This window comes from Labeo rohita, chromosome 10, assembly GCF_022985175.1.
Source record: "Labeo rohita strain BAU-BD-2019 chromosome 10, IGBB_LRoh.1.0, whole genome shotgun sequence".
In the NCBI taxonomy this organism is placed as follows: domain Eukaryota; kingdom Metazoa; phylum Chordata; class Actinopteri; order Cypriniformes; family Cyprinidae; genus Labeo; species Labeo rohita.
The window spans coordinates 16,224,926-16,249,356 of NC_066878.1; the positions used below are offsets into that span (position 1 = coordinate 16,224,926).

A 24,431-nucleotide genomic window follows, 5' to 3' on the forward strand; every position below is an offset into this window, starting at 1 on the left:
TTGTAACTATTAAACATGGTGCGAACAACTGAACACACGGGTCTTGAATAGCACTAATTAAATAAACTGCTGAACCAATCGGAATTGAACCTTTAGTAATATCCGTGCAAAGGCAGCTATTGTGAATTGCATCCCAGCGTGCATGAGCAGATTAGGCATGCAGTTTCTATTTATATGCGATTGAAGAAAACAAAATTTATGAAAATGTGGCCCGCATGAATATTTATGCATTGCAATATCAGATGAAATGCTGTTTTCAAGACACTTACATTATACATAAACTCATGTTACCTGCTATTTCATGGAAATACAAGGGCCAAATTGACACTGTTGTGTGACATGATGGTTTGCAAAGCATTTTTCAAGTGCCAGACTTTTCTTTTGCCTGCATGGACAGACTGCACATACATCACGCCTCCCACAGGATAGCTGTTTATAGAAATGTACCATCAATTCTCACCCAGAATGCAAGTAAGCATGCCCAACAACATGTATTTGGCTTACTACAAAACATTACAGCTCCCTGTCCTTGCCTCATAGGCCATTTCAAATCCATTCACACTAGGTTCATTTAAGAGGCCGTGTGGTGTGATCATTATCGTTGCACAGTTGTAATTTTAATCCCACAAGTTTATCATGAGATGTTCATTTCATGTACATGGAAAATTTCACACCAGATTCCCACCAAAACCTTGTTTACCTCATATCCTAAACATTTCAGTAACTGTTGGGTTTTTATATGTTTTTTTCTTGTAGCACTGATGACTTTGTGTTTACATTGCACCTAACAGACTTTGTAATTTCCGATATCTGCACCTCTATGTTTCACACATTAATATTGACGCATTGACACATTGAAGTTGATATTTTAAAATACAATTTGCATCAAAAGTTTACCGACGTTTATATATAGTCCACAAGAGAAAATAATAGCTGAATTTATAAAAATGACCCTGTTCAAAAGTTTATATACACTTGATTCTTAATCCACAGCTGGTTTTGTTTGTTTGTTTGTTTGTTTAGTAACAGTTGTTCATGAGTCCCTTGTTAAACTGTCCGATATTCTTCAGAAAAATCCCTCAGGTCCCACAAGTTCTTTGGTTTTTCAGCATTTTTGTGTATTTGAACCCATGCAACTATTACAGAAGGTTCAAACACTCACTGATGCTTCAGAAGGAAAAACGATGCATTAAGAGCTGGGGGGTGAAAACTTTTTTAATTTGAAGATCAGGGTAAATTCAACTTATTTGTCTTCTGGGGAACATGTAAGTATCTTCTGTAGCTTCTGAAGGGCAGTACTAAATGAAAAAATATGATATTTAGGCAAAATAAGTAAAATGTACACATCTGTTCAAAAGTTTTCACCCCCCATCTCTTAATGCATTGTGTTTCCTTCTGGAGCATCAGTGAGTGTTTTAACCTTCTGTAATAGTTGCATATGAGTCCCTCAGTTGTCCTCAGTGTGAAAACTTGAAGTACTTTTCTGAAGAACAGCAGGCAGTTTAACTGTTCAGGACAAACAAGGGACCCATGAACAACTATCACTAAACGAAACAAAACAAACAAAAAAAGAGCTGTGGATCATTCAGGTAACAACGGTATTAAAAATAAAGCATATTTAAACTTCTGAACAGGGTCATTGTTATAAATTCAACTATTATTTTCTCTTGTGGACTATATGTAAACGTCTTTTATGTGAAATATTCAGGTCAGTACTAAATAAAACTAACATGCATTTTGTATGATCCCTCTTATTTTGGTAAACAGGATTGCATTTTGCACAAAAAATACATGCAATGCCTTAGAATTTGGCCAAAATTAGGTAATCGGAGGAGGAAGAAAGGTAGGAGGCAGGAGAACTGCAAAAAAGGTTTATACACTGTATGTTTACATATTTTTATGCAAATTGGTTTTGATATTTCATATTTTTCATTTCCTGCTTCCTTCTATTAAATCATCCACTGAAATCACGTTGCTGTCTGGCGATGGAATGATATGTTTGACAGCTTAATACAAGGAGGTCTTTTTTTCCATGCTGTGTAATGTAACAGGGCAGTGACACAATCTGATAGGAGTGAGAGGTGTGAGAGTTTATTCATTAATCACCCACTGATACTCACACATGACCGAAAACCACAGGTAAGTCCCTGCCACAGTAACCTACAAATAAAGCTAAAAAAAAAAGACTACCAAGTAGGTAGAGAACATATGAGAATAGTTGCACGTACCCAACTGTCACTTGTCGGATTGTACAATACACTGTCAGAAAAAACAAAAAAACAAAAAAAAAAACAAAGAAACTTTTAGGGGTACTGGCTTGCTTAGCTGGGGACACTGTAATTTCCAGTAATATTGTATACTAAACTGAGCTGGATGATGACATCACTGAATTTAATGATGAACTGCCTTTAACAGAAAATTGAGTGTTTACTGTTGTCTTTTTATGTTATTGACACACTATTTCCTATTTAATACTGTAAAGCTGCATTGAAAACAATCTGTATTGTTAAAAAATGCTACATAAATAAAGGTGACTTGACTTGACTTAACTTTTAGGGCTACAACAGCTTGTCACTACGACAAAAAACCCTGAAGGGACAACCTTGTACCTTATTTACCCTTAAAACGGCTGTTCCTGGAGGGCTTCTGTCCTGTAGAGTTCCAGCTTGCCTCAACACACCTGCCTCGAAGTTTCAATCTAGTATGTCTGTTAAGAGCTTGATTAGTTGGTTCCAGTGGGTTTATTTGGGGTTGGAGCTAAACTCTCATAAAAAATCCCACCTCATGTTCTCCCTCAACTTCAAAATCATCTTATATCGCTGTTTTACCCTTTTTGTTAAGGGTGTTTGATCTTCTTTGCATGTTCACTTTGCAAAGACTGGGTCGGTACTTCTGCAGTGATGTAGGATGATTTTGAAATGATTTTTGAAGTTGAAGGAGAAAATACGATTGGAGTTTTTATAACTGTCTTGAACCAGAATATACAGAGTTCATGGAGAACAAGACAAAATGAGCATTTGAGATTAAAAAGTATTTAAATTGTATTTTTTAAATGAAAATAACTGATCGTTTCGCTAGATAAGACCCTTCTTCCTCGGCTGGGATTGTTTACCTGCAATTTTTTATTTTTGGGAACTATCCCTTTAAAAGATGTATGTTTGCACCTTAAAACAAATAGAAAAATGTATACCCTAATGTTACTACAATGAATCTTTAGAGCATTTTTTTCCCGAGAGTGTATAAGCTTGGTAAGATCGTCTGAGACCAAGCATATCTTCATCAGAGTCTAAAAATCGTCTTGAAGACAGTTAATGAATTGTCATTTATCATGTCACACCAAGCCTACTTATTTTTCCGTACAGCAAAAGAAATCTTTAGACTGGGAATGAAGAATCAAGAATGGGTTGCACCTTGCTGTTCCCTTCACCTCCCTGAAAGTCTAGTCCAACAAAACATGTACACGTTAGTGATCGTGAAGTGTTGTTTAGGATGCAAGGCGCAAACGCACTGGATGTGGTCCTCAGCTGCCTGGGGTGAGGCAGAATCTTGTTGCCTCAACAGGGGGCGGGAGGTGAAGGGTGGGAGAGGAGCATGCTCCAATCACCCATGAGCCACTGCTGGATATTTTATTTGTCAGCGCATCTATCCGTACAAGCAGGGGACCAATGGCTGCAGAGGAAGTGGTCCTTCTGTCACAGAAACAGTTGGCACAGAAGCAACATATTACAGCATTATCCAACCCCCTCCTGGTCTCTTGCCGTCATCTCCTCCCTCCCCTTCAACTCCCTCCTTTGCCTCTATCTCTCGCTCTGTATCGTTTCCCTGCAAGCTCTTTCAGCCATCAATGAAATCGCAACCAACCCTGCTGTGGAACCGACTCTTGCAGCTGGCTGAGCGAATCAGCAGAACATCTGCCATATCGTGCATTCACATAGATAAACCTTCCCTGTTCTCTATTCATACCCGTCATTCTTTGCTTGTGTTTTCTCTTCCAGAGATCTCTCGGCACCCCGTTCTGCTTTCTCTTTTTCCTCAGGATTTAAGCCTACTAGCTGTTTTCCCCTCTCTTCTCCTCTATCCCCGCTGACTCCTCCCTCCGTTGCTCTCATACTCCCTCACTCACTCACTCACGAACACACTTGAACACAAGCACACATACATGCGCACACACACATACACACACCCTCCTCCCCCATCGCTGCAGTGTCTCTTAACTGCCTTGGAGCTAACAAGAGGGGAAATAGCACACCGACAATTATAAGAGAGGAGGAGAGAGCACGACACAACGAAAGAGTGCCAGTGAATGAATGCATGTGTGAGAGGAGATTCGGGCAGATCTGAGGATGTTGGCGATTCAGGAGTAAAGGGACGGATTGCGCGCTCCCTCTGCCTCCCAAGCGAATGTTTGTCTGCAGTGTTGCTGGTGAATGGACGGCAAGCGGTGAAACGGTGAGGAAGCCTTTTCTCTTTTTTTCAGTCTTCTTTCCACACACCCTTATTCTTGTTGGCACACCAAGGATAGCTTCTCCGGTAGTGTCCTTGGGTTTGGTTTTGGCTCGGGAAGGTGAACATGAGCGTGTTTAGCACCTCGGGTAGCAGAATGGTATTTTCCTCCATCTCGGTGAGGTGATGCTCAGGGATGATGCTAAAGCAACCCTCCTGTGCCTTGGATTGGCTAGTGAGTGTATGATTGAGGACTAAACATCTTTGATATCTTGCTCGAGCAATGTTAAACAGTCACATATTATTGAATCTCAAAGCAGTACACTTGGTATAGTGTGTTCATGCCACGCTCTGCTGGCTGGTGAATATAGAAGGAGCTGGATAAGGTGCACACCCCGTGAAGAGAAAGGGCTGCTGCTTCTGTTGGCAGTGTACTGAAAGCCCCATGTCGATATTCTCTTTTTGGCCATACTCCTGCTGATCTTTGACTCCCACTGCTCCACCACGTTAACCAAAGACGCGTTCACTCCCATCGATCGTGCTGAGTTTGTGGTCCCCCGGTGGGGAGGCCCCCTTCCCCAGCAAGTGTCATTCGAAGCATTTTTGCCCCAACTAAAATTCCTAGGATTGTTATTAGGGCAACGAGGGCGGCGTAGCCTGGTGACAGCGTTGTGCGTGCATGTGTGCGAGGGAACCTGCACAGGGAGGGGTTAGGTTGCTGGAGTGGGGGGGTATAATGGTGGAAAGATAGTAGGGGCAGAGGGGCGGAGGTTGATGCAGTACACAGAACGAAAGGAGAGAGAAAAATAAAACATATTTCCTGCCAGAATCCGCCACAATGAAAGAACGGATGCACGGGAAGGCCCACTTACCCATTACAAATGAAATCTCATTAAAGTCTCAATTGTTTCTCCTAGATGGCAAAAAGATTAAAGGGAAGGCAAATTGCCTCTCTTGAGTAAAGAGAGTTTGCTTCTCTAGAGTAAAAGACTCTGATAATCCTGCGCTTATACCCTATCGAGTTTCTCGGCAGCGTCTCAGACTGCTCCCATTTGCCTAAATGCCAAAGTCTGAAGTTTCAATATGAACTCAATAATTTCTCATCACATTCTTCTAATATCAAATAATTTGAAATAGGCTATCCACATTGATATTATTGCTCTTAGACTTCGTCTACAACCAATTCCGATTCTGTACAAGAACCAGTTTGGGTTCCACGAAGAACCTTTTATTGAAGAGTTCCTAAAAGAACATTTTTCCTTAATATTAGAACATGAAGGCCTAAGCCAGGATTAGGCAATAGTTCAGTTAAGACATTTAATCATTTTTATAAATGTGCCTTAGAAAACAACATTACTAAAATCAGTCAGTGCAAGTTTCTTTCAGCTGAAACAGCTCAGACTTACATTTTCGTCTAGGACTAGGCTTAAGCCATACCTATGAAACAGGGGCTTAATGTAACTTTATTAATGTAACCTTTTGTGCAATGACGAGGTTTGGTGGAACCATTTTTAAAAGTATTTTTGGAAAAACATCTGAGACAAAGTTGATGCTTCAACGAAACATAGCTGAGAACTCCCGAGCAATTACAGAGCAGTGTAATTTTCCTCTGGGGAGGTTTGGCAAGACCGGCCAACAGTTACGCTAGCTAAGTTCACTTCATTAAAGCACACTGGCACCGGTGTTGCTCAATAGATTGCTAATACAGTAAAGATGCTTTGGTACTCACAAAGGCAGGAAAACACAGACTATGCAAAGATGAGCAGATACCGCCAGCACTCCACCCCCCCTCCACAACCCACAAACTGACCAAACTGCAGGATGGTTGTGCAACATCAGCTAAGTACCAGTTAATATTTGTACATCCTGTGTTGTCGTCTGATATGATGGCCGTTATGGGAGGCTTACCCTCATTTTGATACTGCAACTCATTTGCTTGTAAAATTGCGAGGATAATCATGGACGTCAAAACACAGGCATCAGTATCATATTCAAACACTATAAACGTCAACAACAGAATGATCACAATGAAAGCTTAGACTCGAATGATGGTGGTTAAAAATAAACTTCATAGCTTAACTCGCTAGGCTTTGTTTTCTAGGTAGCTCATTTATCTGTGAACCAAAATCGTCTAAACCACAGAATGTCGGATTGTTATGCATTTGGGTCATGTTTTAAAAATACCTGAGCTTGCTGCGATAGCAAAGCATGCATGCATACAGATTTGATGTTAATTTATATTTTACTGAAGAAAATCATTACATTTTTTATTTAGTATGTTTGTGTCACCGAAGATATGTTAGATTCAGGTTGTGTTTAGTTTGTGGTGGGGTTGTCGCACATGAGTCTGATGGAGACTAAAAAATTCTGTTAGCTGGAAAACCAAAACGGGATGCATGAAAATAATAAGGAGAAAAATTTTTAGTCAAAGTTCAACAATGATAGGAACATTCTTGAGAGGGAAATGCCAAAATATACAAATGCTGCTTTCGGAGTGAATGCTTGAACAATCATAACTTGGTTTTGGCACAACAGTAGGGGTTTGGCAAAACACCTCGCTGGTGACCTTACATGCACTGATAGCCAGCTGTTCATTAATGCTCAGGACAAATCAGACATCTGCCATTGAGGATACAGTTTCTAAAGGGTAGCGCTTATTAAAACAGTAATTAGTTTTATTTATTATATCTGGTTTATTGTTTGTGGCTCCTGAGTATTTTGCAGTAAGATGTGCGACATTTTTAGAGGTTTGTGGATTAGTCAGATCTTTAATAGTGTAGTGTTTTTACAGCTCAAATGTGTGGCATATTACTACTTAAGTATACTAATGGCACAAAACGACACTTTTTTTAAACATAACTTTAAACTTTCGAAATCCCTTATGTTGTTCTAAAATATGGCTATTTCTTCTTTGAAACTAAAGATTGATTGCTGGTTACCTGTCAGAACTTTTTGCAAGACACGAAAATACGTACGAATAAGTATGTCATTACAGCGCCATATGTTTCGCTTTCCGGACATAACTTCGAGCTTGCTTGATAGCTCATTGGCACGGAATTGGACTTGGGATGCAGAATCCTTGGGTATGAATCCTGTGAAAAACATGACTCGTGAAGAAAGAGCTGAAAAAATGAGAGATTGAAAAACAAGCTAAAACGGCATGCTTGCATTTGCATTTTTGGGTCACATTCACATTTGTTTAAAAACTGAAATCAAGTGACTGTTTTGGCTGTTGGAAACGATAACCTATTCGACTTTATCTGCAGGAGATATACAACATATTCTGTTATTTATAAGAATATTAACATGAAAACAATGAAAAATATTTCCAATGCTTTTACAGAGTGTCTATTTACACTAAGCGCAAATAGCACGCCTTGTTGGCAGAGGCTATTTATGCTAACTCCGCCCACTATTGTGTGTTTGGGCTAGACAACATCACAAAAGATGCCTGCTAAACAATGGCTCCAGTGGCATAAAGCATCTAGTGGTGACTTTTTGACGCGACCAACCCGAGTTCGAATCCCCATTTTGCAGAACTCGTTCATCTGCCTTTTCACAACACATATCAGATTGGAAAGGCAGTTATTTTCAATAAAATGAAGGAAATAAACGAAAAGTGCCTCACAGGTGATTATTGGTTAGGGGTAGGTGTAGGGAGGGCTTTATTGTCTCAATAAGGTGGCATCCATTCAATGATTTTAATAAAAATGGTCATTTACACTCAATACGTTATTACTGCATACCGTTTTATAACGTACTACAATGCTTGCTGTTGCATTTTTAGGTCACCTTCACTTTTGTTCATACTGTCGGGTAGGTTTAGGGGAACACTCTTTTAGCGCCACTCAGTGGACATTTCACATCGAATATGTCACGAAACATACATGTATTTCGCATCTTGTGAAAATGTTCCCACAGATACATTTTTGTCATAAGATCAGGTTGGCTATTTTACATCCACTTACAATGAAAGGAGATTGAATCAAATTAAACCGGTTTTCAGGATTAATTGATTCATAAGATCTGACTCAACAGAGCCATTCATGATTCAGACATCAGTACAACTTCAAAGCTGTAAAAGCTTCAGATAGCAAATCAAATGGACCACTATAATTGCACTTTTATGGCGCTTTTGCCTTTTAGAGAATTTAGTCCCCGCTTATTGTAATTTCAGGATAAAAATGACTAGTACATTATTCAAAATGCTTTCTTTTGGGTTCTGTGGAAAGAACTTCAGACAAGGTTCAGATTGATTGACAAATAATAATCTGTCATTTCAGCAGGAGTTTCCCTTTAAGTGATATCATATTGAAAAAATGCAGCATGCATGTTGTGCAAGACTCGTCTCCTGACATAGACTGGCTGGAATTGGTGTATTCGGTGAAGTCAACTGAAAGGGCTTTTCTCAGTGAGAGCATGGAAAATCCAACACTCTGACAAGTTTAAGGTCAGGAGGTGACCAGGCCCTTGTTTTATGGAAACACATGTGAGAGAGGCCCTTTGTTGAATTGAAACAAGTCATTAGCTATATCCAAATGGTTCATTTGTAAGAAGCACTGTGGAATTCTATGATACAGGTCACATCCAGTTGGTTCTGTTAAAGTTTAAATAAGTGTTAGAATTCACTTAAAAGCAGCTCAAACGATCTGTGAGAAAAGTGGCTACTGAATGTTGCCCATAGTGTCGCCATAAGTGGAATAGTTATTTCTGTGAACCAAACAAACAGGCCATTTTTAAGAAATAAATTCCTGTCTGAACAATAAGCAATGGCATTCCCTTCCAAAGAAGCAATTGAGACTATATTAAGTATTTTTACTTTTAAAAACAAATTTCTTACATACACCTATTTATGCATGCAGATTTTTATATTTTACCATCGAAAATGTGAATTGTGTTTGTGCAGGGCTTTCAAAGGACTTGAAAGCTATATAAACTTGGCTTTTTAAATGATGCAGCCTTCCCATTCATGCCAAGTTTGTGTCTGTATCACCTTTATGTGTTTGCTTATTGCACCTTTATGCGTGTTCATTTACAAAGCAAAGTGATTTGGCATAAAAGCACTGTTGTCATGACATCAGCAGAATGAAATGGATCCGACTGTTAATTCTGTCGTCAAGATCACATTTCTCCTGATGGGTCGACTCAGCACTGGCTTGTGTGTACAGTCGTTGTTATCAGCAGTTTGTTCCACAGCAGTTTTGCATATAACAGAATGGTTTCATAATACTGTGTTGAGGTGTACAGAAGGAAGTGTGTTTGAGAACTGAGACTGTTTTGGCTGTTAGAAACCGTAGTCTACTGGACTTTATTTGCTGGTGATAGATAACATATTCTGTTATTTATAAGAATATTATCATGAAAACAATGAGGAATGCTTCCAATGCTTTTACGGAGTGTCTATCTACAAGTGCAAATAGCATGCCTTGTTGGCAAAGGCAATTTACACTAACTCCGCCCACCAATGTGTGGTTGAGCTAGACAATATTACAAAAACAATGGCTCCAGTGGCATAAAGCACATAGTGATGACTTTTTGACACAAGTTCAAATCCACATTTTGCCAAACTCATTCTTCTCTCTTTTCACGTCACATATCAGATTGAAAAGGCATTTGTTGTCAATAAAATGAAGGAAATAATTGAAAAGTGGAAAATAAAATGCCTCGCTGGTGTTAAAAGGGCTCTATTGTTCCAATAAGGTGTCATCCATTCAATAACTGTATTAAAATCTGTTATTAATGCATACTGTTTTTAATGTAGTATAATAATCAGGTGCAGATTTTGCCACTATTTGCAGTAAGTTTTATTAATAGCATAACATACTGCTATTTTAACAGTGCAAATAAAATCTATCGCTATTTGCACTTTGTGTAAATAGCCGCTGTCATGCTTTTATTAATTATAATTATAATTACTGTCATTTTTTCTCACATATTAAGCTATGTGACATGCTATATTTCATATAAAATATTTGAATTATTTTATTAAATAATTGTTTTTAATTATTATACATTTTCAAGACTTAGGTCAAGAGAGAAGCTATACAGAATATTTGTATTTTTTATGTATTTGTCAATGTCAGATTATTTATGCTAACTGAAAGAAACTAAGAATTAGAAATATTTTTTATATTTATATTTTTAAATATTATTTGTTAAATACACATATTATTTAGCGTATAATAATAATAATAATAAATAATAATAGTAATAATAATAATAATTATTATTATTATTATTACTATTATTATTTTAATAGCTAAAGTATATTAAATAAAAAAATGTGTGTTCCAGTGTGTTCATAATTAAGATAATACATTAAAATACTATGGTAAGACACCAGTTTGTAATATCAAGCAGCAACGAGCTGTGTTGTACAGCTAAAAAGACGCGGATGAGACCGGAATCCACACCCATAAAATTTGCAAATGGCTGTGTCCACTCTTTCAGGAACAAATAATGATTATTTCAAACAGGTTTCCTGAACACTGTTCTGTTACTGGTTGGACAAACAGATAGTCCCGCCCCCAAACTCACTCCTTTGGTTGAGCCACTGTTGGAAACTTAGGCTGGTCAGTCTTTATACTTTTTTAAAGAGAGTATAAAGGTGAAAGTATTTAAACATCAACAAAATATACCAGAGCTCATTTGCAAATGATAGGCGCATCATGTTTCGAAACTAAAGGTGTAAAGGTGAATGAGTTGGATGAGCCATTTGTGGCATTCATTGGTCAAGCATGGCTGCATGCGACGTCTGGCTCTATCACACGGAAATGGCGCTTGGCAGGAAGAGGAGACACACACTCTTATCTAGGTCAGCAGGTACGGGAGAGGGACTCAGAGGTGTTTGCATCTTTTTGTGCACACACGCCACCAGGGGAAGTGGTTTTAGGAGCTTTAAAAATACCTGGCATTAAAAAAAAAATCCTATAATACCATAATGCATCATAATGACATATTCGATTATACAATCCAGCATATCAACTGGCTCATTCGCTATTTATTTAGATTAAGTTACACGCATGCAGTCATTTAATCACATTTTCCGCATACGTGAACCTCAACCAACTTCGGTAATGACATAAAGCTGATTTTAATGTATCAGTCAGAATTTGATGAGCTGAGAGGTATTTTCATACAGATTACACTGATGGGGATTATGCCATTTGTAGGAATGGATCGAGAAACCCTGATGTAAAATATTGTATCACACTCGATAGGAAAGAAATCACAAATTATATAATCATATGTAATTTGTTTTATTTATTAATAATGCAGCGATATTGAATAAATGTGACCCTGGACCACAAAACCAGTCATAAGTGGTTTTATGGTTTTTCAAATAAGATTTCCATTGATGTATGGTTTGTTAGGATAGGACAATATTTGGCAGAGATACAACAATTTGAAAATCTGGAATCTGAGGGTGCAAACAAATTTAAATATTGAGAAAATCACCTTTAAAGTTGTCCAAATTAAGTTCTTAGCAATGCATATTACTAATCAGAAATTAAGTTTTGATATATTTACAGTAGGAAATTTGCTTAAATTAATATCCTAATGATTTTTGTCATAAAAGAGAAATCAGTCATTTTGACCCATACAATGTATTTTTGGCTTTTGCTACAAATATACCCGTGATACTTAAGACTGGTTTTGTGGTCTGGGATCAACAATGTGAATAGCGCTGTTTATATAACGTTACAAAAAAATACAATTTTAAGACAAAGTTGATGCTTACTTGAATTATAACTTCATTATGTCCCCTGGACTATAAAAGAGCACCTCTGAGCGATGCAATCGCAATTTTTTTTAAGAAACATCCTACAGTATTTGTGTGTGACTGAGCGTAGATGAGCTAAGAGGGTCCTCTTTTCTGTTCTCGTTATGCACAGAGCGTCATTGTATTCGTCTGCATGGCCATAACAGCGGTCATATGACTGAGGGGGAGGTGGAGGGGGTGCCACCACCCCATGAGCTCTCCTTCAGTCATATGACCGCTGTTATGGCCAGGCAAGTGAACACAATGATGCTCCACAGGATGCACAGTCTAAAGTTGTCAAATAGTTAGGTTACTATTAACTATTAAAGTTAGGTGATAGTCAAACCACTGTTTTGAGCATAAGGGCGTGTTTCAGGTTCAATAAAAGTTAAAGACCATATGAAACTGCTAAGTGTTTGATGCTTTGTTACCAGTGTTCACATATTTCCTATTAAAACAGGAAGTTGTGGTGGGACCTGTCAAACAGCTCGTCTTATTAGGCGATAAGGCCACAAGTTTTAATGGTGAAAGATGACTTGCTGTTTGCTAGTCGTTGCATATGGTATTGGGGGAGGGACATGTACATTCTAGAGAGCAGTTTATTAGATAAAAATCTGTCAGTTGCAAGAGGAGTCATCAGTATTTTTCTCTGGTTTGCCAGAGAAAGATTTTCAGATCGGCATGAATTGGAAATTCGCTCTTTTGTCTTTCTAAATGCATTTTATTGATCTTATTGATCTGATGTGTGTGTGTGTGTGTGTGTTTAATGTTTTGACCTTGTAATTTTTAATCAAAATGTCATAAATCGATCTTCTAGTGATGTTTGCCAGACTTCTGCATTAATTTTGTTTACTTAAATCTGGACCCTTTCTTACAGTGCCTCAATCAGATCAACAGCTGATGGACTGAATCAAGTTACCACCCTACATTTTTATTTTTTGATAATCCATTTCAATCACCATTTCAATCAGAAAAGATCTGTTGCTTCTTCCATTTTGTCACGGTTTTAAATCTTGTTAAATCTTAAAGGGATAGTTCACCTAAAAAAAGGAAAAATCTGTCATTAATTACTCACCCTTATGTTGTTTCAAACCCGTAAGACCTTCATTCATCTTCAGAACACAAAATAAGATATTTTGATACAATTTGAGAACATTCTGACCCTTAATAGACAGCAACGTAACTGAAACGTTCAAGACCCAGAAAGGTAGTAAGGACATCATTAAAATAGTCCATGTGACATCAGTGGTTCAAAAAACATCACAATTTAGAAGTAATAGGCTATAACTCGTCACATTCTGACACTTGGTTAGGACCTCTCTAGCGTCACTTTTGGATGTGCAGGGTTCTCCATTGCTTCTAGTTTTTTGCATTTAATGGTTTGCATGGATTTGCAAAAATGGAAATCGTTTTATATAAATTTATACCTTCATAGATATTTTGGAGCACCTAACCCCACCCCTACCCTAAACCTACTCACGTCTGAACTAGGGGTCGACCGATATGTGTTTTTCAGGGCCGATGCCGATACCGATTATTACAGATCAAATGCACCGATAAACGATATTTTGAACCGATATGTGTCTAGTGTAAAAATGAAATTTGTCATAATTAATAATAACAAGAGCTCTGACAAGAATATTAAATAAAATAACTTTTAACGAAAAAATGTCCCGACGTCGATTTCAACGTCTCTCCCACAAAGGAAAATATATATAAATACAACAAGTAGTAATAGACTAAATGATAGATGTCGGTTTCTTAACAGTAAACTGACCATTTTCTAGTCCAAGCTGAACGTCCTTCAAGGACAGCGCATCCACACTTTGCTCGGCCATGTGCCATCCTCTGTCTGTACAGCCCGCTCTGATGACCGTTATGCAAATCCTGCGTGCACAGACCTTGCCAATAAAATGCGCCGCAGTCCATGCGTGCATAACAGTCATGAGCGCAGGCCGTACAGGTGCTCTATAAGAATGAGTAAAGCCAAAGACTAAAGGACAGACATGCTGTTCAGAAAGGACGTCGGGAAAAGGAAATTATTACACCGCCTGCTCCCGTCCAAATTACACCAGAGTTACCGACCGCTACCGCGTTTTGTTTGTAAATTTATTCCCGCGTCGCAAAAAATCTGGTCGAGTCCCGCGGGAATGCAGACCTCTAGTATACGGTCCTACTTTTGATTAATTCATCCAAACTTTGATGACTCATCCAAACTTTGAAAAATTCCGTGGCATTTAGTGTTAACAGTATACAGTACATTCCATTTATATGACTGGATTCCGCGATTCCGTCCGTGTTTTCCGCATCCGGGAAATCAAGATAACATTGAGGTGTTTTTGCAACTTCACCATAAAGGATTGTGAATTACTAAAACACAATCAACTTCTGCTGCTGACTTACCTTTGAGAGACAAGTGATAACTGCCGCACGCTGCACGCAGCTCCAGCAAGCGCGTTCTGTCTGTGTCTTCACTTCCTTCAGCCTTGGAGTTGATTGGTCGGACTCGCGACTTCCAACAAATCTGATGCGCGGCGGGCGGAGACTGCTCTAGGGCACAGAGTGGTGAGCTCTGACAGGCTGCGTCGGAGCCAAAGAGCGCATTTCAAAAATAAATTATTTTTATCGGCAAATCGGTTTTGAAAATAACCGATTCCGATAATCGTGAAAATGCTTAATATCGGCGCCAATAATCGGTAGGGCCGATAATCGGTCGACCTCTAGTCTGAACAATATAAAACACGCAACAGGCAAATACAAGTAGAGTGACAGGTATTTCTTGCAAAAATTGACCATAAAAAGCAGTATGAAAGTATTACAAACATGTCACGTTGCATTCCAAGTCCTCTGATATCTTAATGCGAAGAACAGAGTAAATCATAAGGTTTTAATCACTGAAGATCCTGCACATATCACATTCAAAACGCATGACGCAATCAACTAAAGCTGACGTACTACTTCTTCTGGCAGCAATTTTTACATTTGTGCACAGCCTGCACATACAATGAGCTGTATGGCAGATAGAGATGGTGATTGCATTTATTCCTCTGAGAAATCAATCGTTTTGCCTTGGAAGACTTGGGATATTAACACTTTTTAAATAAATTGTGACTGTAGTTGTATCTGCCTATTACATCCTGTGTTTTACATTGACAAATGGTTAGGTTTAGGGGCAGGGGTTGGGTTACGTGCTCATAAATGTGTAAATAGTGAAATGTAAAAATAATTGTTTTGACTGTTTACATTTAAAAAAATAATGCAATAATGGCAAAATGATTACCCAATATGTAATTTAATCATGACGATAAAATTTCCAGCATACTGACGCCAAAGGTTTCTTAATTAAAGCTATGGAAGACATGCACGTCAAAAAATGGGGCCCTGACCAAGCATCAGTATGTGACGAGTTGGGAGTGAGAATGTGTTGGCAGAACGCTGAGCCTCTTTGTAAACGAATCTGCAGTAAAAGAGCCGAGTTCTTACTGACGCAGTCTGGAACTTCATTCAAAATAAAGTTCATCCACGCTTTTCTAACATTGGGATCAGAAGGAAGGCACTACAGAGCATCTTGTCTTCAGAGCCATCTTTATCGTTTGGTTTCTACATAGACCTGCGGATTCAACTCTCTGGTAAACACTATGCGTGAATCGGTGGGCGGGGCTAAACAGACAGCGATGTCGATCTTCTTCTGCGGGGGCAGTGCTTATCTATGTATTACATCATAGAGTAGAACATTCCAAATTCCACATTCCAGCAGCTGTCGTTTTGGCAGACTGTGTTCGATATAAGCTGTTTTTAGACTGACAACAAAGTTCTGAGTCCTGGAACTTAAAGGATATTTTTAAAGCTCAATGTCCTTTTATATGTCAAAAAGACGCGTCTGTTGCATTGCTGTCTATGCAGGGTCAGAAAGCTCTCAGATTTAATTTGTGTTCTGAAGATGAACAAAGGTTTTATGGTTTGGAATGACATAAGGGTGAGTAATTAAAAGGACAGTTCACCTCAAAAATGAAAATTAGCCCATTATTTACTCACCCTCCAGGCATCCTAGGTGTATATGACCCTCTTCTTTTAGATGAATCCAATCTGAGTTATATTAAAATTTATCCTGCCACTTTTGTGCTTTAGAATGGCAATAGGCGGGTGTTTTTCCTCATCAGTCCAAAATAAGTCCAATAAAGAACTTTCATCCGTAATAAAAAGATCTGGGGGGTGAATAAAGTCCTCCTGTACCGAATCCTGTACCGAATCAAATGCTATTTTGTACGAAAAATATCCTTATCTTAAACGTAATAATCACTTTAATCTAACTTACGCTCACTGGTCGTACACAGAACTTGTTTCATTTGGATGACGTAATACGTCGGCATTGTGCATGTGCCGCTTAGAAGTGACGAACACGAATGCTCCATGGAGAGAGGTAAACACAGCACCGGTCATGAATTAGAAGTACAAAATGAGGATTTGTAAAGAAAAATGTTGGAGGATTTCGATATAAACCAAAAGGAGACTGGTTTTCCTTCGCTAAAGTAAGGAAACTTTGCTTCCTTTGCTCCTGTAAACAAACGTTGGTTTTCACGAGACTCATCGGTGCATGTGCAACGTCGACGTCCTACGTCATTCGCCCGGAGCTGCTTCCGTGTACGACCAGTTGCCGCAAGCTAAAGTGATTATTACATTTTGAATATGGATTACAAAAAAGCCTTTCAAAACACATCAATTCACTACAGGAGGCCTTTATTCACTCCCTGGAGCAGTGTGAGGCACTTTTTATTATGAATGGATGCACTTTATTGGAATTGTTTTGGACTGATGAAGAGAAACCCCCACCTACTGCCATGACAGAGCTTGGAAGTGACAGGATAATTTTTAATATAACTCTGAATGCATTCGTCTGAAAGAAGGAAGTCATATACACATAGGACGCCTGGAGGATAAGTAAATAATGGGCTAATTTTCATTTTTGGGTGAGCTATCCCTTTAATGACATAATTTTCATTCTTGGGTGAACTATCTCAAACGGATAGAAATTCACGCAAACTGGAATTTTGTTTAAGGGCAAAAAATTTCAGCACACATATTTCTCAACAGGTTCAAGTTGGTCACGCAAATTCGCTGTGTTAACCACAGAAAGCTTCTTGGTTTGATAGTGACTTGTATGTGAGCTGTGCTGCATACATCGCTACATTATTGACAGTTGACAACGGACCTTTATTTGTCTGGAAATTTTGCTAATTAGTATGGATAGAGCTAGTATAGCCTAGTGCATGGCTTCAAAGTCAGGTATGTTCCTGTCTGACAACCCTTCATAAGCATCATTCTGGCCAGTTTTGTGCCGATACTCCCCACGGTCTGTGTTTACAGTGAATAGTGAAATCACACCCCAGCTAAGTGCAGCAGCTAGCGCTAGCGCAGAAGATAAACCCACCCTTCCCGTCAGAAATCTGCTGTGCCTCAAAACGGCTCATATCTTATCACAGCCTGAATTTGAACATTACACACAACCAAAACAGCGCAGATTAGCAACACGTTGCTCTTGAGCTTGATCAGACCTCTTTTGTATTTTCTATTGGACGGCAGATGCGGTTAAAAGGTTGTGGACAAACGCAGACTGTGAGGCTCAGAACTTGAAGTCCAACCAAAAGTTTGTACACCGTTTCCCGTAGTTCAATCTGTTTTCCCCTAATAGACGGTTTCCCATTAGCTCTCACATGTATAGAGAAACATTCTCAGTACACAGACATGCATTGTCAGAGCAAGCAGGCCATGTGACTGCAAACAACAGTTTTAATAGGGGCCAGGCCATGCCGCTACCTCTCATGGGACCTTTTATGACAAAAACAGATCTGCTATACAGTCGCCCACCATCAATGCTGGCCCCAGCCAAATCAAAAGTCCTCTGTTTTGGGGCTGCTATTGACTGAAACACTGCCACTCATTGTTTCTCCTGATGTTTGCACTGTGGTACAACAAAGCCGTGTCCTTCGAGCAAGACATCTAGGGTCGGTTTTAGGCCATGAGCGTACAAAGCCTTGGACAAATGTGATTGTTTGAAGCTCATCATGTGATGCCCTCAAACTCATTTACAATGCATACAATACAGACGTGATGAAACGCACATGCCTGGAAAAACTCTGAACAAAATAAACATGGTAAATATGTTACTTTACACAATGCTTCACTCATTTTTTATCTTCTGTAGTGCGCATAAATATAAAGGCTTTGGCCAGGGGCCAAATATAACAGTCACTGAGTTCCAAAAGAAAGCAAAAAAAATGCTTATGCAAGCTATAAGCATTGTCGCTAGCTTGAATAATATGCTGTAAATAAGGGCTGCAATGATTCCTCGATTCTATTTGATTACTCGATTTTAAAAAATCCTTAATTGTATTTTGCCAGTGTCTAGTAATCAGCAAAATACCGGAAGTGGTGCATTCCACATGTTAAAGGAGAAGTCCACTTTCAGAACAACAATGTACAGATAATGTATTCACTCTCATTGTCATCTAAGATGTCCATGTCTTTCTTTCTTCAGTCGTAAAGAAATTGTGTTTTTTGAGGAAAACATTTTTCTCGATATAATCGACTGATATGGTGTCCAGAATTTGAACTTCCAAAATGCAGTTTAAATGAGGCTTCAAATGATCCCAAATGTGGTTGTAAACGATCGCAGCCGAGGAAGAAGGGTCTTATCTAGCGAAACGATCGGTTATTTTCATTCTCAAACGCTCGTCTTGTCTTGCTCTCCCTGAACTCTGTGTATTCTGGTTCAAGACAGTTAGGGTAAGTTGAAAATCTCAGATTGTATTTTCTCCCTCAACTTCAAAAATCATTTCAAAATCATCCTACATCACTGCAGAAGAACTGACACAGTCTTTGCAAAGTGAACATGCAAAGAAGATCAAACACCCTCAACAAAAAAGGTAAAACTGCTATATAGGACGATTCTGAAGTCGAGGGAGAACATGAGATGGGAGTTTTTCGACACCCTAACTGTCATGAACTGAAAGAAAAACAGAGGTTGAGGAAATCAAGACGAGACAGGGTTTGCCATTAAAAAGTATATAAACTCTATTATTTTTATGAAGATAACCAATCGTTTCACTAGATAAGACCCTTCTTCCTTGGCTGGACTCGTTTTCAACCACATTTGGGATCATTTGAAGCCACATTTAAATACTTCTACACAAACTGTCATCATTTACATGTGTGAAGCGTCTCAAACTGCATCTCATGTTGTTGTGAGTTTGGGTTTATTATAACATTCATCTGGGAACGTAACGTGCGCTATTTCATCAGATTTGTAAGGTAAATCATTTATAAACCTATGCTAACACAGGAGAATGCACCATTAGCTTTATCAGTTATGCTAACTGTGTATTGCAATTTCAAAATAAAAGTTTACACGTTTTGATGTCTACATATTCAAGAAACTACAGTTTCTGTAGCTTCTCTATCATAAAGAAATGGCCAGATATTAAAGATTAAGTGAGCATTTGAATGTAATGTTTTTGAGTCAATATTAAACAGATTAGATGGAGCAGTAAAGTATAAAAACAATCATCAGGCTGTTGGCGCCCTCTGCAGTCATTTGATATAAAGCCTAATATTGTTTATAACACATTATGTATTTTAACAGTTTTGTTCAATAAAACCATATGATTTCTTGCTTTTGACACTTTATTTGAACTAATTATTATTGCCTCATTGCTATTATACATGTATATTTTAAGTCATTTTAAAGGCTATTGTTCACTTCTATTATAACTGAGGGTGAGTAATTAATGACAGAATTTTCCCTTTAATATACAAGCTAGTTACCATGCAGAAAACTTGCAAGTAACTTTTGTTTGAGGCTAAAAGGTTCTGGATTTGAAAGTTGAGTAGCTTTGCTTATATATAGACACATAACTAATTGAGACTTCAGTGAAGCTCAGTGGTTCATTGAGATACTGTAACTTCTGTCAGAGATAAGAGGAAAAACTCTGACCTTGACTGATTTAGCAATTAGTCATAATGCAGAACGACTTCATCCTGATAACCCGACGCTGTGTCTTCACATTCATCCTCATAAAGCTTTGTCTCGCGTCTTTACCTCAAGCTCTTTGCCAATCTTCATAACCTGTCATAATTAAAATCACCTAAGTGCTATTACTTACAGTAAAAGGGAAGGCCTCTATCTTTTTGTCTCCCTGATCCAGTACTCAGGCTGGACGTGACTCGAGTCTAAGCACTTGTCCCTTGGCAGGCCTCGTATCTCGTCGTAGCAAAAAAAGAAAGGAAATTAAGCGGAAGTATGTGATTGGAAGTGCATACAGGAACATGATAATACGTTGTACTGGTAACCCACCAGGGCGGGCCTTAAAGGAATAGATCACTCTATCTGTTATCAATTACTCGCCCTTATGATTTTTTATTGTTCATGGAGCACAAAAGGAGAAATTTAGCAAAGTGTTCATGCTTCTAGTTAACATACAATGAAAGTGAATGGGGACCAAGAACTGTCAAGCTCATAAAATAACAAAAGACTTGATAAAAGTCATTATTATCTGATAATATTCTCTGCTGCAGCTCTCAAATGTCATTAATGTTCATGTATATTATCACATCAAGATGTATTTTGACATTAATCATTGAAAATATTCAAAACGCATGGATTGAGCCCCATACATGATATGCGGGTTGGGAATTTGTGCCCTTGACTTATTATTTTGTTCCCTTGTGTTTTTACATTTAAATTAATTAGTCATTGAACCGTTTTAATAATAATGAGTGGAACAAATGAATAAACTGTGTTAAGTTATATAACCATTTTAATAAAAATGAGGTAACAAATTAATAAAACATTGTAATAAGTCATGGAAACGATTTAATAAAAATGAGGGAACAAATGAATAAAAAGTGGACAAGAATTAATAAGTCATTATAATTATTTAATAAAAAGAAGGGCAACAAATTAATAAAATGTGGCCACAAATTGATAACTCGTGGAAACATTTTTTAATAAAAACTAGGGTAAAAATTAATAAACCTTGGCCATTAAGTCATGCTATCTAATTTTTAACTGATGGCCACAATACTTTATTTTATTTTATTTTATTTTATTTTATTTAGCATTTTATTTTTATTTTTATATTATTTTGTTTTTTTTTTTTCATTTAATTTAATTTTATATTTAATTTTATTTTTTATTTTCTTCGATATTATTTTTTATATTATTTTATATTTTTTTATTATGTTTTACTTTATTCTACTTTTTCATTTTATATTATTATATTATTTTATTTTAATTTTATTTTTTATGTTATTTTATTATTTTATTTTAGATTTTTTAATTTGTTTTACTTTATTTTATTTATTTAATTTTTGTTCTATTTAATTTTTTTCATTTTATATTATTTTATTTTTTATTATTTTTTATTGTATTGTATTTTATTTATTTTAGATCTTTTTTTGTCTGATATTATTTCATTTTATATTTCTTATTTTATTATGTTTTACTTTATTTGATATTATTGTATTTTATTTCATTTTATATTATTTCATTTTTATTTTATTTTATTTTAGAGCTCTGTAAATTTGAGAACAATGTCAGAGAAAAACATTTTGAGTGACTACTGACTTGTTTTTTTTTTTTTTAGATTTATTTTTGGTGTTTTTGCTGTATTATGATAGGACAGTTATTTGACAGGAAGCAAAGTAGGAGAGATGGGGGGTGGGATCGAGAAAGGTCCACGAGGTGGGACTCAAACTCGGGATGCCTGAAGCACAACAGCGTTATATGTCAGCGCGTTGCCCATGAGGTTGTTAGCATCGACCTAACTTAAATTTGTTCTTTTCTCCACACAAATCCTGTGGTCTGCACTTAAGGTACTTTCATGGTACTTTCTTTGCCATTTTCGGACATTGACAGTTCCTGGTCACCCTTTACGTTCACTGCATGGAATAAAGATGCATTTAGACTAACATCTCCTTTTGTGGTCAACCAAAGGAAACCACAACATGGGGCAGAGAAAATGCTGAGAGATACTATTTGGGCAACGTCAGATGTCTTGTGTAGTATATGTCTTCATATGCAGCATGCTGGATATCTAGTCTGTGACCTACATCTAACTTGTTTCTGACGTAGGCAGGTTCCTGTACACCACCAATGAGTCAGAACCCCAGCAAGACCACACTGATTCCTGTCTGATCTGGAACACTGTACGTTAGTGATTGCTTCATCCCGTTCATAATCTATCTCATACTGTCTAGTGGCAGCTGTCGGTAGTCAGGTCGCAGTGGTGTTCTGAGGCACGTCTGACATTGTGAATAAGCGTGGTTTGCCATTTGAGGTTTGCAGATGAAATGAAAATCTTCCCCGTCGCAATCTCTGTCCCAAATCTCAGAGAACGTTCTCAGAAAAACCCAACAAGTCGTTCTCAGACTTGGATCTCGCTTCCATTTGATGCTGTTTCAGTTTTTGTCATTTTGATTTTGCAACTTACTACCGGTTTTGGTTTATCCTTTTTCGGTCATTGATAGCTCTGCGGCTAACGTGTTTCAGAGTCTTTCAAACCAATGGTTATTAGCATATGAGAAGCTGGAGTTAAAGTCACCAGAAGAACATCCTGACTAAACAAAACTGACGTGATTCCTTTCCAGGAAAATTGTGAGTATTTGAATCATTTGTAGATTTATTATGGGCAGGCAAATTTCCTACTCTAAATTTCCTCTCTACTTTAATTTTTCTTAAGTCTAGTATAAATTCCTGTAACGTTTGAGGTTTAGACAGTTTCTGGGTTAGTGGAACAACATTTACTTATGCAACCGAGAATATCATTTTGTTGGTTTATACTAGCGTACTGTTTTTTAAGACCACGTTACATCATAGTCTCATCCAGTTTGAGTTTTTAATATATCAAAATGTCATCTAGTTTGGGGGTTTTGACAGTAAACATGTTGAGTAGCTTTATTTGTAAACTTAACTAGGTGGCTGCAAAATTGATTCAACAATTAATAAATGAAACAATAATTTCTAAAAAAAATAAATAAGTAAAAACACCAAGTGTTACAGGCAGAGGTTGGGTTAGACTTTAACATTGTCCGTCATTTTTACGGACAGGGTCGTAAAAATTCTGTCATAATCTATTATTACCCGTCATTTAAATTTTTCATATTTTAATTGTAATGACACATTTAATTGCTTTTATTTTTGTTCACATTTTCATTTTTAATTATGAACTTACAGGACGATATTGGCTTATGCATTTATTTTGAAGAGAACAGATGAACAGATGAGACTGCATAACTTTTCATGATCAATGCCACACCCCAACAGCGATTTTAATATATCCTCATTTTTTTTAACCAATCTCGATTCGTAAATCCCAATTGATCTTTTGGTCTATGCTGTTTTTAGTTGATGGAATGAACAGTAGATGTGCCTCCCATCCAATAAATCGCTATAGGCTAAGCTTTGTGTTACTTTTGATATTAAACAAAGTCAGATTTCAAATTCTGTCCATTTCATTAGGAAATTCAAGCTTTAAATACCAGGGGCGGACTGGGACAAAATTTCAGGCTGGGAAATCTTACACTCATCCAGGTCATCCCGTAAACCCACACCAAATTTTAAAAAGCACGGACAACAATATTTTTGTATGATCATCATCCTAGGCTGGGGCCGCACAAAATAACTAAAGGTTATCTCTTGAACTTCAATTTTCCTTTTTAGTCTTTTCATTTTGCCTGACATCTCTCTGTCTCTTATGTGAATGTTTGTTTTTCACAAATTTTCTTGTACCTGTCACTTTTTCATCAACATATCTAATCTCCACCTTGTTGCAAAACAACCACCTCTTTGTAATTTGTTTTTAGAACAAAATCAGGTATTACATCAGGACCACGTGTTATTGTTTTATCTTAATTGCCTAAATGTAAAAAATAGTACAATAATAATAGCTACATCTTGAATCTATATCCTATATAAATGAACCATTAGGCCTATGGTAAAAGTATGTAACCCTGTTTTTTCAGCAGATTGATTACCATTTGTATAACCAGAGTTTTACTACAAATACCATGGTGAAACTCTACAGTGTAGCAAAACTATTGTTAATTTGTGGTTACCATGGTTTAAATAAATGGTTTTTGGTTTTATTTTTAGTAAAAACACGTTAGTAAAAAATTTTGTAGGGTTGTGTTGTAGTACTTAATTGTGTTGTAGTAATTTTGCAGACTGCTA

General features: G+C 37.4%; 1 protein-coding gene across 1 annotated transcript in view; it reads left to right on the forward strand.

The window, feature by feature from the left end:
- Nucleotides 1–3,840: 3,840 nt before the first annotated feature.
- gnaz (guanine nucleotide binding protein (G protein), alpha z polypeptide) overlaps nucleotides 3,841–24,431 on the forward strand; it is a 67,574-nt gene continuing 46,983 nt past the window's right edge. Inside the window, exon 1 of the mRNA XM_051120418.1 lies at nucleotides 3,841–4,449. The gene's annotated coding sequence lies outside the window, so the exon portion shown is untranslated. The remainder of the gene's footprint in view (nucleotides 4,450–24,431) is intronic.